Source organism: Bombyx mori, chromosome 15 (assembly GCF_030269925.1).
Source record: "Bombyx mori chromosome 15, ASM3026992v2".
Classification (NCBI taxonomy): domain Eukaryota; kingdom Metazoa; phylum Arthropoda; class Insecta; order Lepidoptera; family Bombycidae; genus Bombyx; species Bombyx mori.
In genome coordinates this window covers 5,219,738-5,235,488 of record NC_085121.1, presented here as the reverse complement: position 1 = coordinate 5,235,488, position 15,751 = coordinate 5,219,738, and the positions used below count along the sequence as shown (strand labels likewise).

General features: G+C 35.5%; 1 protein-coding gene and 1 long non-coding RNA gene across 15 annotated transcripts in view; both read left to right on the top strand.

Annotated features, from left to right (window-relative positions):
* LOC101738176 (ras GTPase-activating protein raskol) overlaps positions 1-15,751 on the top strand; it is a 202,503-nt gene that overhangs the window by 140,415 nt on the left and 46,337 nt on the right. Inside the window, exon 1 of one of the 14 annotated variants that reach the window (XM_062672450.1) lies at positions 8,539-8,707. The exons of 10 other annotated variants lie outside the window; for them this stretch is intronic. The gene's annotated coding sequence lies outside the window, so the exon portion shown is untranslated. Of the gene's footprint in view, positions 1-8,538; positions 8,812-15,751 lie in introns of those variants that run through there. 3 more of the 14 variants (XM_038015937.2, XM_062672451.1, XM_038015939.2) reach the window with 3 other exon arrangements.
* LOC134200270 (uncharacterized) lies at positions 218-2,367 on the top strand. The gene is made up of 2 exons (XR_009975093.1): positions 218-1,776; positions 2,098-2,367. It is a non-coding gene; the product is annotated as an uncharacterized LOC134200270 (long non-coding RNA).

Here is a 15,751-nt window from a genome sequence, read left to right as displayed (position 1 = left end):
AATACGACTCTCCAATTGTTTAAGAAACTAATTTCTTTTTATTAACATAAATTATTTTAATCTTGGGATTGTTATTTAAAACAACAAATTTAAATTTACTCGTACAGTAATTATTCTATGATAGTTTGATTTAATTAAATATAGAGGAAACTGATTTGTCATTCAAGTAAATATTTATTAAATATTAGCTGACCCGGCAGACTTCGTAGTGCTTCAATCAAAAAATAAAAGACCTAAACTTTTGTATAAAATAAACTTAAAAGAAACAAAACGAATCCGTCCGACGGGGGACACATCAAAGGAAAAACAAAATTGTTATTTTTATTTAATTCCGAGCAATTTCATATTTATTTACCTTTTAAACCTTCTCTGGACTTCCACAAATAATTCAAGACCAAAATTCGCCAAATCGGTCCAGCCGTTCTCGAGTTTTAGCGAGACTAACGAACAGCAATTCATTTATATATATATAGATTAATAAATAATAATATTCAAGAATGATATAAAACAAAACATTGCATTCAATTCAGTTTCAGTTACATAAAAATTCTATCATTCGGTCATTTATAGAGTAACAATGTGACGTAACGTTATCCTTGACAATTCGGTTTGTTCGATCTGTTTCGGTCAAGACAATAATTTCTAAAAGGGCAAATAAAATGAAGCAACCGAACCATGTTTTTGCAATACTCTGTGCTAATTTATTGTAAAGTCCTAGTCACGAAATCGATCTTGTTCACGATTATTCGGATAATCTAAACGATTACTTTAATAGTAAGGCAAATGCAGTAAACTATCTACAAATATAATTCGATAATAATCCGATTACCGCCGTCAAGCGTATATCTTATTTAACTTGAAATTTCTTATGATAACTTTCCCTTCAAACGGAAATTAATGCTATATTTTAATGGGCATCATTATGATGTGTAAGTTCGTGCTTACATTTTAATTTGGAAGATGAAAATCTTGTGAAATGTGAATTGCAAATGCGGAGAAATTCCAGTGTACGAAGTCACGTGCGCAATGTACTTCACTGCATTGTGATGAACGGACTTGCAAGTGGAACTTGTCGGGCTACTTACCTTTTTACTGGAAGAGAAATTTCTTTGGACCTGTCGACGGACGCGATCTCGTTGCTTTTGATTCGACGAAATGGTTATCGAGTTATTATTGAAAGCCATTTAGTGTTACCAGGAGCCAAGCGATTGTGGCTTCGTTCAAAAGGTGTTCTTAAAATGCTTCAATGCTCTCAAAACATTAATGACGAAGGAATAGCATCGTGTAATAATAGTAACTAGTGGTCCCTTAGTGCTCGAAATTAACTGAAATTATAAGTTTGAATATTACTATGGTTCTATGATCACAGATTTCGCCAAGACTACACTTTAAGCAAATAATATTAAAAACTATGTAACAATATTAATCTATTTTCAATTTGACCACAGACTATAAACAATAACAAAAGTTTGACAATAAACAAAGAGTCTTTAAATATGTATGTGTTATGTCAAATACATGCTAGTGGGTGTAACGTTTTTTTTGTTGATTTATTGTATTTTAAAGCTTAATTAAAAAAAAATAACAATCTGCACTCCTCCTTCTCTATGTATGGGAAATTTCATACTTCTCCGTCCGTGCATTTTTCGTAAAAAGGGGTACAAAGTTTTTGCTTCATGTATTAATATATAGTTTACTAAAATAATTGAGACATAGGCCTCAAGTTCCAAGGTGGGTGGCAGCGTTGTGATGTTAATGGGCTCCACTTAACACCAGGTGAGTCGTGGACTGGTTCACCTTCCTAAACAACAAATATAATCACAATAATTGTTGTTCACTTAGTTGCGTATATATTAATAATATTGTTAAAAACCCATCCGCAAAGCAATGAAATTTTAACAGTCAGAATGGGCTTCTTAAAATTGAATTTAATTTTGAAACAGAACTATGTTCGAGAATTATTTATACTTATAATAAGAATGGCATAGTTTCCTATAATACTGAACACAATAAAGATGTCTCCCTATAAATTTTATAGCTTCAAAATGGGATATTATAGCAGGGAATGTAAAATATCGAGGGATATTAATTTCACAGGCCCAAGTGTAGTTCGGCGTGGATCCTGGCGACCGTCCAAACATTTTATAGCCGTTAGCTGACTATGTTTACAATCACCTAAATACCTCCAAACACAAGCTTTTATCTGAACCGAAAACAGTTCGAAACACCCGTCGCGCCTGTCGCCTCACCGGATGCGGAAACTGTAACTATATAGTTACTACTACTATCCTATAGAAAAAGTTCTATTATGGTTAATTTTTAAACGATATTTTGTTTCTGCTTGGAAAAAATATATAGAAAATTTTTTTTGGAGAGTACCTTTAAAAAATTTACACCTGTTAATTACATCACCGTAACTTCATCTAACGGATTTCGTGCCTTTAGGGGGGTAGATTATAGAAAAAAATGTAATTTTAGAAATAACCTTCCAAATTGTTAGCTATCAAGGCTAAATCATGAATCTGGTGGGACACGTAATCTATATAGTTCTTGTTTCTGCACAACTTGGGTAGTACATAGAGCAGACGATCATCACACCATCAACTACCAGAACAGAAATCATCAACTTTATTAGGAACTGCTGCGCTCATCCACAATACTTTTCCAGTGGCAAATACATCCACGTTCCATTCCGCTCTTGGATAAGACATGCTCGTTAGCCTTCGAAGAAAATACAATAAAAAAGACATAATTCAGTGGCTTGCTTACTTTTTTGTCTTGAATTTCGATGAACAAATGACGACGATCTCATTATAAGATTTGTGTCAGTGGAAATGTGCACACGGAACGGTAATGCGTCGTCCATGTGTGCTCACTGCGTGCCTAATCTCGTTCATTTAACACAGAACAGCGGTTGTAAGGCAGCCCCGCGCATTCTTATAGGTATCGTATTGTACCACAATACGTATAATAACCGGCAAACTTCTTGAGCATTTGTTGACGTAGTGGGGGTAAGTTTGCGCATGGTACACTCACGTGCAAAAACATTACTTACTCTGCGTCATAATGCTATTAAATTATTAAAATCAAGATATGTATTTATTTATATATTTATTAGAACATCAACAAAACATATAGGTTAATAATTGTAATAATTTAATCTTGGGGTAAAATAGATATTCCTTCTATTAAGTCAAAACTAGAGCTGTTGCCAGGTCTTGGTTCAGTTGAAGCGAAGCTGGTATTTGTAATTTTTTTTTCGTTATCATAATCTTGACCATCATCATCATCACTGTTTTCATCATCCGAGTCGCTATCATCGTGATGAGTCGACATAGGGCTCATCGGCGTAGTTTTTCGGTCTTCTTTTTTGTCTATAATTAATTATTTTTTGAAGATATTCGATTCGTAGTAATCGAATGTTACTTTTTTCATTTACCAGCTTCCGATTATTTTCTGTTCTTTTTGTCCATCTGAAGCCTAGCTCTTTCATAATTCGTCGTAAGCTTCATTCCGAGCCATTAAAATTTATATCTTCTTTAAATTTTTCGAAGCCTTTCTACGGTACGGAGTTTCGCTGCTTGTTATGTAGTTATTATGATTACATCTTTTTATTACAGATTGAACGAAACTATCCATTCCGGTAACTTTCTTCTTCCCTGATCTTTTCTTACCCGGAGTCCGACACGGCGAGCAAGCCAGAGCCTTTAGCTTCGTTAATAATGCACCTAACAGTACTCACTGATGTTTTTGTTGCTTCCGAAGTCTGTTTTAATTTTTCCATATCATTCTTCCCCTGTTTTATAATGAAGCAATATACGTCGTACACAAATTTTCTACCTTTTCTTTTAAGTACTACACCAATTTGTCACGGCATAGTGTATGTTTTATAAAAAATCAACAAACACTCAACAAATAGCAATGGCAACAAAGTTCACAAGCAATTATAACAAATAACTTAACGATTAATAACGATAGACTTTCCACTGTACGCAAGCGTACTTTTGGGAGCAAGCGGAATGAGGGCGCGGTGCGGGACGCAAGGTTCGACTGATCTACCAATAACGCGCTCGATACGATTTCCCCTGCCGTCGCGCCTCACCCTCACCACCAAAGTGATCTAAAATTCGGTTCTGCGCAGTCAAGGTCATTTGCTCAAGAAGTTTGCCGATTACTATATCTGAACGTGTTTTGTATTTAATTTCTATATACAAATATGTAGGTATATGAAACATTTGATATTGAGAATCGCGTTCTCATTGCTAATGTTAATTCAAATCGTCTTATCAGATAATAGAATTAAGGAAATTTAAAGAGATTCTACACAGTCCTTGTTTCATGAGATCAATTGTGTTGTAATCTTATCAACGCTGTAATTCAGATACTGGTGACAACCTTGGGGGAGTAGCGATTTTTTTTGCGTGACATTTGTATGAAGTTGAATTATGTTTTGTCAGATAGATATCAGATCTCACCTTGGCCATATCGAGTTCATGGGCCAGGGTCTTCTTCTTTTTTTTCCCTACCTATACTAGTAGTCTCGAGGGGTTATTCTAGATTCACCGAAATAGTAGGTGAGCTCACGGGACTCAATCCGGGAGTGTTGCTAACACTGGCCCTAGTAAGAGCAATGCTTCGCAGAATCTACCATCGGATCGGAAACGCGACCCAATGAGAAGATCCGGTGAGAAACTCAGTGGGCTGTGTCTATGGGTTAATTTACTCGTCGAGCCCTTCGTCGCAAGCGACGGGTTCGGCGACGACGGTGACCGGTGCTTGAGGTACCTAAAAGCACCGTTAATGGATCGCTAGGATCCGTGATGACGTTTTTAAGGGTATGTTTATTTCTTAATGGAGGCTGTCAATATTGACGAAGTCAATGCGGTTGCTCATCCGGGAGCACGGGTGGAAGTCTCATTAGTATGGTAATTCATCTACTCAAAACAAAACGCACGGATGGTGTACGCTAGAAATAGATGAGAGACGACTTATAGACCTTACAGTATATATGTATGACTTACTAATAGGTAAAATAGGAAGAAGTTGGGAAGGCCTGGGCAAAGAATTACATAATCCAAGGAGATGTCGTAATTACGTTTGAGCTAAGGTAGACCTTGAGATATAAGTTGTAAGGTCTCAGTATAGTTACAACGGCTGCCCCACCCTTCAAACCGAAACGCATTACTGCTTCACGGCAGAAATAGGCAGGGCGGTGGTACCTACCCGTGCGGACTCACAAGAGGTCCTACCACCAGTAATTACGCAAATTATAATTTTGCGGGTTTCAATTTTATTACATGATGTTATTCCTTCACCGTGGAAGTCAATCGTGAACATTTGCCGAGTACATATTTCATTAGAAAAATTGGTACCCGCCTGAGATTCGAACACCGGCGCATCGCTCAACACGAATGCACCGGACGTCTTATCGCTTAGGCCACGACGACTTCAGGACTATTTTTGCGTATAATGGAGTATTGATGCTTATCTATCGCAACATTGTCGCTCGTACAGTTTCACTAACAACACGACGCGTGCACTGTGCAGTTATTGCTTCGTCCTCCACGCCGCACGCCACCTGCATTCTATTGGCACAGTTCTCTCCATCGAAAGTTCGTTGCATATTCCAGTTTTTTGCTCTTTCATCGCTACTGGCTTCGTCGAGTTAGTGTTCCATTAAACCGATTGATTTTGTAATTGATCACGGTTGTACGCAATCAGTGAACAAATAAATGATTGTGTATTCTTCGTTCTGTACGTTTACGTTCGTGTCAGTCCATTCGTATGGTCTAGTTAACGATTTACTATTGAAATACGAATAATATAAACGGTGATAGACATCGAATATCAGAATTTTGGTAAGTAATTTAACTTTTTTTTTTTCGGACGGAATATTGTCACGTAGTATAAATACGCGCATATGTACGTACATACATGTATGGAATAAAATTGCACATTGCATACAATTAGTTTTTATTGCTACATAAGCAATAATGAAATAACGTTAAATTTAAATTTTAAAGTTTCACATATAATTTATATATTTAACTATATTATTCATTTTAGTGTAGCTGTTAAATTATATATATTTTTTATCAATCAGATAAATACAAAATTTAACCAGTGCACAGATTAGTACAAGTAATAAAAACTTGAAAAAACGTAAACTATCAAGTCCTTAAATCGTGTAACTAAAACACAAAACGTTATATGTTCGCTTATTAAATATTATCAGAAGCGACACCAACACTGTTAATTAATGCGCTAGTTTGTGGGTTGCGTAATATAACCAGCGTGCCAAGTTCAGTCGCCCACAGCCGCCCAACCCGCTCCTACGCAACAGTAACCAGGTCTCATTAACTGCACCTGGAAGCAAACAAAAATCAAAACACATTTTCGAACTTGTTACAGTGCGATAAATTCTCTCAGAGAACATCTACAGTAGTGCAGCTCTAATGAAATTGTGATAATATCATTTAAATCAAACTTCACACACATCTTGAGTGTAAAAATAATAATACCCAAATAAACTTGTAACTATACTTGAGACCTTAGAACTTATATCTCAAGGTGGGTGGCGCATTAACCTCGTAGATGTCTATGGGCTCCAGTAACCACTTAACACTAGGTGGGCTGTGAGCTCGTCCACCCATCTAAGCAATAAAAATAATAATAAAAATAAACAGTAAAATAATACGTTTTTTACGACTACTTCGGTTGAATATCGTATTTACCCTAAAACGTTCGTTCCGGGGTTTAATATTGTAACTTTTTTAGGAACGAATAGGAGAGACGATTCCGATAATTATAAGCCAAAAATAGTAGAAGAAAAACAAAATTTATATTAAGTACGTGCGTGATTACGTAAAATTTACAATAAACATACCAAAATACCGTATGTGTAGAGGAAAATAAACAGTACAGAATGTATAAATAAATGTATCATTTAAATCCATAACTTTTCTGTTAATAATGTAAAACCAGCTCGATAAATACTTTTAATTTTATGACCAATTATAACTTTTCATTAGGCACATTAAAATATTATTTATTCATAAAAAAATCTAAAATGTATTTTTTTTTAGATGATTATTAAAATATCTTTCTCTTCTATATAATTCTATAAATATCTTCTATAAAAGTATGTATTTGTGTACAGGCTATCCACGTTGCTACCTATTTTAATATTATAAAAAATAACAAAAGCACACCAGTGATAATACTTATTGTATTAAATTAATTGTGACGACTTAATCCAATTTTAATACGTATACCTATTCTTCTAGCTGTTAAACAAAACGTGTTTTGGCGTAGTTTACTTTCAAGGGTACCACACGTACTGATGTTGTTTGAATATAATGTGAATAGCTACTTATGGTCACTGATGTAATATTTAATTTTGAAATGGTAATAATTGTAATTTTTAACTCGCATTATATCGTGATAACAGATAGATGTTTCATTACTGTGGCTTGTATGTACCGCCGATGTTGGCAAAACAGAATAGGTTTCTGTTCGCCATAGCCTTTTTTTTCGGTCCGGAGACTGAAAACCGCAAAGCTACCCAGACATCCAATCGGGATATGTGTGACTTGGTGGACGATGATCCGGTAACCACTTAACACCAGTTGGACCGCGAGTTGGAAAAAAAAACAAAAGACTATGTTGGCTAGAATTAGTTAAATAATATTTCGTTTCCTTCGTAACTACAAAAACTGCAAAGTACTCGAATGTTCGGAAATAATATTATAACAAACAAAATAATAAATAAATAAATAGTTTTAATTATAGCTAATAATTAGCAGTGGGCAGATAAAGGCTGATTGATGATGATGATGATGATGATAGCTAATTATAATTTATACTCGTCGAGTAATATTTTTGGACGGATATTTCAATGTATGTACATATTCTGTATCCATTATAAGTAAATATTTTAAAAACTAAGCTATTTTCGGGACATCCTTGAAATATGTTTGTCGACATTCCAGTGTCTGTTTGCTGTTCTCCTGTAACTAATAGTACAAGTGTGCCGGGAGAACGTTTTGGAGGTCATTGTTCGTTTCCTAGTCAGCTTCGCCTATTATATCTTCCGTTCGTTTGTAAGCATCAAACAGTAAAAGTGATCGATAATATAGTACAACTAGTTTTGGATCTAAAGCTCGCGCTCGCTTTCACTTTCGTATTCTAAGTTATAGGTTTCTGCTGGGATTTTCCCATTCAGTAGTACTAGAATCCGGGTTTAGAGTTCTTATCAAGACTCCTATGGACAGTTTCTTTGAAAACATTCTCAACTGCCGCCATATTAGTAATGGGAACTTCTTTTTTTTAGTTAGGTGTATCGTAGCTTACGCGGGCTTATCTGCCGCCATGTTGATTAGAAAAGCACGTTCGAAATTCAAACTGCTAGTTAATAAACGGTCCGCGGCATGTGTCATGAGGCCACTGTCATTGTATACTCGTGCGCGTGCGACGAGCCGCTAGAACGCTCGTCGTGTTGTGCCCGGCGGTGCCGTATCAGCAAACGCGCCTACGTTCAGTACGTTAGCATCATTGAATGGAGACAGACACGCGGTCTTTCCACCATGATATTAATTCATAGTTGCGTGAAAATATCGTCGTGTCTAAAGGAATGAAAATATAATTTAAAACATCTCGGTGTCCGGGGCAGTGCAGTGGCGTGCAAGTTTAAGTTTGTACGTGACGTGTACGTTTATTTTGGTGTGATTCTATTTTCGCGGTTGTGCTCTCCATGTGTATAAACAGTAAAGTAATTTATCGCTAAATACTGCAATTATACGAAACTAACAGGTTTTATGTGTCTTGACTCTGTAGTCATTTGTGTTTTTGAGATTGAGGATGCAAAATTGATTTACTCCAAACACTTTGTCTTGAATATTAATTAATTAAGTAGTAGTAGTAGTACAATGTGTGATCATAAATATGTCATGAAAATATGTCGCACATTTTTTTTTTATAGCTTAGATTGGTGGACGAGCTCACAGCCCACCTGGTGTTAAGTGGTTACTGGAGCCAATGGACATCTGCAACGCAAATGCGCCACCCACCTTGAGATATAAGTTCTAAGGTCTCAGTATAGTTACAACGGCTGCCCCACCCTTCAAACCGAAACGCATTACTGCTTCACGGCAGAAATAGGCAGGGCGGTGGTAAAACATTTTATGAATTTCCTGAAAAAAATTCGTCCGTTTTCCCTTGTTTATAGTAATTAGTGAAATTCGATCATGCTCGACCGTGACTATCGTTAATTTTATGAAAAACATGTATTTATCTAAACAGTACAAGCGTTACCTATCGATCTTTGATGGTATTATGACATAAATGATCTCTGGAGTGCCAACAACAAGCACGCCATGTTTTATCATAGTCGGATGAATAGTTAGGAATACATTCATAAAAAATCTTTTCATGAGATAAATAATAATAGATAGAAGTTGATACTTAGATTACGAAACATGAACCTCATCTCTCGTTAGAAGTACAAAAATACCCTACGTACAATATAAAGTACACTCAGGCTTCTGATTTCATCATTAGACCTGCCGCTATACCCAAATAATGATGCCATTGTAGGCGGCTCCGTAATGAGCGAGAGATTAATAAGGGAGTTCAAAAGTTCAGTATTCCAGTTGGTCTAGTGGCGATTTCCGTCGTAAATCAAAGGCTTCCTCTGGGCATTTTGCTATAGACAGCACAAAGTAATATGTGACATGGATTTTTTTGTTTCGTGGTATACTACTTTGAAGCGTCATCGGATATCTATATATTAATACGTGAAGCAAAAACTTTGTATTCCTTTTTACGAAAATTGCGCGGACGGAGGAGTATGAAAGTGCACAATGCTAATATTTTTTTTAAATAATGCATAAAAGATACAATAAATCAATAAAGAAAACATTACACACACTACATACCATGTATTTGACGCACACACGCATGCATACTATTTATTGTCAAACTTTTGTTCTTGACGTCTGTGGTCAAATTGAGATTAGAATAAATATTGTTTGTCTGTATTAATATTTTTTTATAGTGTAGCCTTGGCGAAATTTGTGATTATAGAAGTATAAAATACAATCATAATAGCGTACAAACTTACAATTCCAATTAATTATAGTCGAATTTCGACTACTGCGGGACCTCTAGTACCAATAATAAATCCATTATAGTCAAAGCCCTATTGGTGTGAATTGCGATCTTCGCCATAACATTTCGACTTATGTCTGACGTACTTTTAGATTTACAATCAGAATTAAAGTAGTAAAAATGTAAACAAAAAGTTGCATAATATTGCGGTATTCAGTTAAAGGTGTTGGTTGCGTTCGAGTTTTTTTTTTATTTTCATAGATCGAGGAAAGATATTCGTGTAGGTCGTTTTGTCTTACATAAGGCATAATTGTGCCCCATTTTATAAAAAAACGTATCATTTTTCCCGAGGATCTATCTTCTCAAACGAGTTAAACTTAGATAGTTTAGAAGTCCATATTTTGGTTTCACTAACCATAATTAGCAAAGAAGCACACGACCCATCAGATGTCCTCGGTTATCGTGAACTACAATTTGAATGTATTCATAATATTGAAGTATAAATGGCAAATCAACTATTCTATTTATGGAACTGAAAGCAGTTTTGTTTCGCAGAAGAATTAGGCTAAATTGTAATACTTTATCGTGTGGGTTTTCAACGTGTTTGATTAATCGGCACTTGCTTAATACAGAAATTAGAAGGTTTGAAAGGAATTCCTACATTACTAATTAGATTTGACCACCCAAATGCCGATATAATTTATTGGATTGAATTAGGTAAACCGTACATTTAACAAAAAAGTCAAAGTAGTTGAAGAACTTGTGTTTTTAATGGATTGTGCAAATACATACAAAATAGTTTCCATCGCCTTTTTGAAACCATGCTCTGAGAAAAACTCAGGTGGCCAAAATATCGCGCATCGTGATGTCACTTATGTGAGAATGCGTGCCATTAATAGACCATTCATGTGGAGGATGAAAAAAATGGGGGAGGTCATCAGCCTTTTGGATCGTCAATGTAAATAAAGCTGATCTATCGGTGATTCCGTCCTAACTTCGAGATAAGAGGCATAGGGGCCATACTTTGTCAAATGCTTTTGCGATAGGCCTACTAATTCTCTTCTCGTAATTAGATGTATAATTTATTGAAATATTAAGAATGTTTATAACGTGATATACAATTTACCTACTGGCTTATCATTCATAGCTGTGATTTGAAAACAAATGAGCTTTAAAAAAAATATTGTTTTGTCTTGTTTTCTTGTCTTTTAATTTATATAAATTCAAGCTTTGTATAAATAGATTCCTAACCACAACGACTGGATCTGCAAACAATCTGGTAGGTAAAACATCTTCCCTTTGTCGTGCCCAATGGACTTGCAAACAATCTGGTAGGTAAAACATCTTCCCTTTGTCGTGCCCTATGGACTAGAGAGATAGAATTCCTAATTATATCGCCATTAGTAGTTTCCATTGTGATACACATTTCTGTATAGAAATCCGAATTGAGGAGTTCAGTATTCTGGTTGTGCCATTGACGATATCCGTTGCAAATAGACGGTTTCCTCTGACCGTCTTACGTCGGTCTTCGCTATTACTGATATGATTTATACCTGTCGTGTCATTAGTCTCATGTCAGCGTTTGTCGCGACCGGATGTACGTTGTTTAATATAACAGCCTGTTCATAATGCCGGCTGGCTTTTGTACCGAACAAAGGGTTAATGCGCGTTGAAAAATGTATTGAGTCTGATTGTGACTGCCTGTCCCCAATTACGAAAATAGTCCACAAACTAATACTCCAATTTTTTAGTATAATATATTTAGGTAAAAAATTGTGATAATGCCACGGACGTTATTTTTTATTGTTTAGATGTGTGGACAAGCTCACAGCCCACCTGGTGTTAAGTGGTTACTGGAGCTCATAGACATCTACAACGTAAATGCGTCACACACCTTGAGATATAAGTTCTAAGGTCTCAGTATAGTTAGAACGGCTGCCCCACCCTTCAAACCGAAACGCATTACTGCTTCACTGCGGAAATAGGCAGGGCGGTGGTACCTGCCCGTGCGGACTCACAAGAGGTCCTACCACCAGTAAACGTACTATCGTAAACGGACGTATCTATCTATGAAGAATAATCCTTGAACTATTGTCTTTTTTTTGTATAATAAAGGTCGATTCAGATTCAAGTACCAATGTCGAGTGTACAAGTTTTCTTTATCGGCTTTTGTCTATCTAGATTTTGGCAAGGCCGTGAATTGAATAAGATTTAAAAAAAAATGTTAACGTTTTCTGAATTGTATTTTGCCGCTCAAGAATAACTGAAACATTTTCTAGTAATGAAAATGTTACGAGGTTATAGTTATTGTTTTGGCTGCTACAATTTGTGCGTGGTAATAATCTTTTAGATGATTTAGTAGGCGGCACGCCAGGCCTGGGGCCGCTGAACGTGCTATAGCGCTCTTAATCTTGAGAAAATATCGGTATCGTGACGGAAACTGCTGGCCACAAGCCAAACTCTAGTGTCGTGTGTTGCCATTAACTAGATGTATTTTGTTTACTAAATGAGTTAACTTATAAATGTGGTAATATTGATGCATAAATCTACGGTTTTCCTTACGTTCTAATTTTTTTATCGTAATCCTATTGTTCGCTGCAAGAAAACACGCTGTTATAAGTATCAGGAGAATAATGTAACAAGTCGTTCCGGGTGGTGTGGCACCTTGAGAATAAATTTTAAGCAATACAGCACATTTTCATGAAGCGATTTTTGTTTACTAAATAAACCATAGCCAATTGTTGATAAATAACTTTTTATGGATTGTAGAAAGAAAAAAACCGCTTTATTATTTTGCAATTTAATGCTGCCTGCCTATAAACCACGAACGGAAGAAATTTTCTTTAATTTTCACTTACGCTACTTAATAAGGCGTCAACAGTAGACTCCCACATAAAACTTTCCAGTGAAACAATGGCTTCTCGGAGATTTCACTCTTTTTGTAATAATTTTATCTAAGAAATCCAATGATAATTCAACTCAAATGTCTCACGACTTCCTTAGCATTTTTTTTGGATTTCATTGAATGTTACATAAGACATGCTCCCAGACATATGTAGGATATTGTTTATTCTTTCTTCAGCTATTTTTCGAATTACGAATAGCATCCGGCTTATTACACAAGTTACTTTTTATGTATTACCCTACGTTGGCAGGCGAGAAGGCAGAATGAATAACAAATGGACAAAATGTATTATTTTACATGTTCTAAATCTACGTGACGAAATTATAAAACCAAGTGTAACTATAAGTAGAGAACCGAATAAAATATAGCAAATTATTCAGATTTTATTTCAAAAAAAAGAAAGTAAAAAGTGCAATATTTAATAAGAATTGTCGTCGAAAAGTACTACAAATTTTAACAAATAAAGAACATTTTAAAATTTGTTACGTTTCAATGCTCTGATTGATTTGTAGACTAAAATTATTTGAATAAACTTCACCATCAAATGATATGGTGATATGTGATTTACATGAAAGCCGGTCATAATATTTGAAACAATCGCGGGCCAAGTTCATTCTACAGGATGCATTCGGCTCTGCCGTTAATTCTGGGTACGCAGAAAACGCATGCATATATATAAGCTCATTAAAAAAAGCTCAGTTCATCAAATGAATATTATTTGTCTCTTACATTATGTTCTGTTTCGAGAGACGTTACACGTTATAAACAACTCCTTGCGTATTGGCGGAACACAGTGATACATCCTCCACTCATATATGCACGTATTGTAAACAGCTTGGACCGCGTATTTTTAACTATTAAGAATTTTTACGGTTCATCTCAAGTTTTATGGGCTCATATATTCATCTCAAGTTCTAGGCGCCTTGTAGTTGTAATTCCGGAACCTTAGTAACCTGTTAAGCGAATTTTGCAGATAGCTAACTAACTAACGTAGGATTTAAATTATCTGCATCAACTATATTCTAATGCTGATGATAATATTTTAAAATACTGGCAACTACATATATCATCACAATTTAATTGAAAAGTAAATTTCTTAGCCATGGCTAATAAATATGAGAAATTTTTTTTTGCAAAATTTCTATAGTACCAAAATTGAATTGAATTGAACGATTAGCTTCGCCATATTAAAGTAAATAACAAGTAATTGAAATATTCATATTTTTATTTGCAGAACAAATGAAATTTTATTTCTGTCTTGACTTTCGAATTGAAATAGAAACTTCCTTAGTTTGACTATTCACAATCCTCAAAAGTACAGTCACATATTTCTTTTGGGACGTGAATAGAAAGATGGTGGACTACAAAGACGACCTCTTTTGTTTGTCTGCCATTCATTAACCGAATGCGGCTCTAGTAGTCCCCATTCTTGACGAGTGCAATGAACCTACAATTGTCATGTTCCTGATGTCTTCATGTAACGTGTTTTACGGGATGCCAACGCCTTTTCGGGACTAAGAATGTTGCAATCGCTTAGTTATCCACACTCGTAGAGAGGTTTTGTGTGTTCGTATGTTTGCATTCTCACGACGATCTCGCGTTATCGTGCATTTATCAGTTTTAAATAGATAAAAACTACAAACCTACACCTAGAGAAGGTGTGATTATATTACGTGCCTACAGCTTTAGTCATTTTTTTTTTTATTGATTAGGTGGGTGGACTAGCTCACAGCCCACCTGGTGTTAAGTGATTACTGGAGGCCATAGACATCTACAACGTAAATGCGCCACCCACCTTGAGATATAAGTTGTAAGGTCTCAGTATAGTTACAACGGCTGCCCCACCCTTCGAACCGAAACGCATTACTGCTTCACGGCAGAAATAGGCAGGGCGGTGGTACCTACCCGCGCGGACTCACAACAGGTCCTACCACCAGTAGAATTCGTAATGTACAATTAGCAGTAGTATAACAATGATTTTGGGCCAAAAAGATGTATTTTATAATAATATATGTAGTTCCTTTAAATTTCATTTCCAACAGAAAAAAAATAAAACAATACATGATAATTTTTTTATAGTAAACGTAGTTTTGTTAAAAAAGTATTGTTATCGAGTTGTGTCTTTATCATAGAAACTCGTCTCCTTTACACTCGATTGCAAGACACAAAAGATCGTGTAATAAGCTTAAATAAGTTAAATTACTTTTCGTGTCCTAAGTGACGACGAAAACTGTAAAGTGTTTGAAACGTCAGAAATAATATAGCGACAATAAAAAAAACTGCAGATTAATACGTAAAAGTAGTAATATTATGTCTACGTCTCACGAAAAACGAACAAATAATAATAACCTTTATTTATAAGACTGTAGCGTTCGTGAAAATCTTCATAGCTATCGTTTGAAGTCTTTCGATTCTCTTGAGAGACGAATAAGCCGTCGTAAATTAGAGTAGCTTTATAAACAGATTGATATATTTAAATTATATCTCGTTTTGATTGTTGTTTCATCATTTCTTTATTTGTTTCCGCGACACATATTTCATTCCCGTTGTAACGATAAATAAAACGATAAAATCTACGTTTTTAGTGATACACATTAATGTTGCGTAAACTTATTTACGGCACGGTCCATGTTTCCGATATTCCTTGAATGCGACCCCGATTTTTGCGTGTTATGTTTTTTTTTTTAATTTATTGCTTAGATAGGTAGACGAGCTCACAGTCCACCCGGTGTTAAGTGG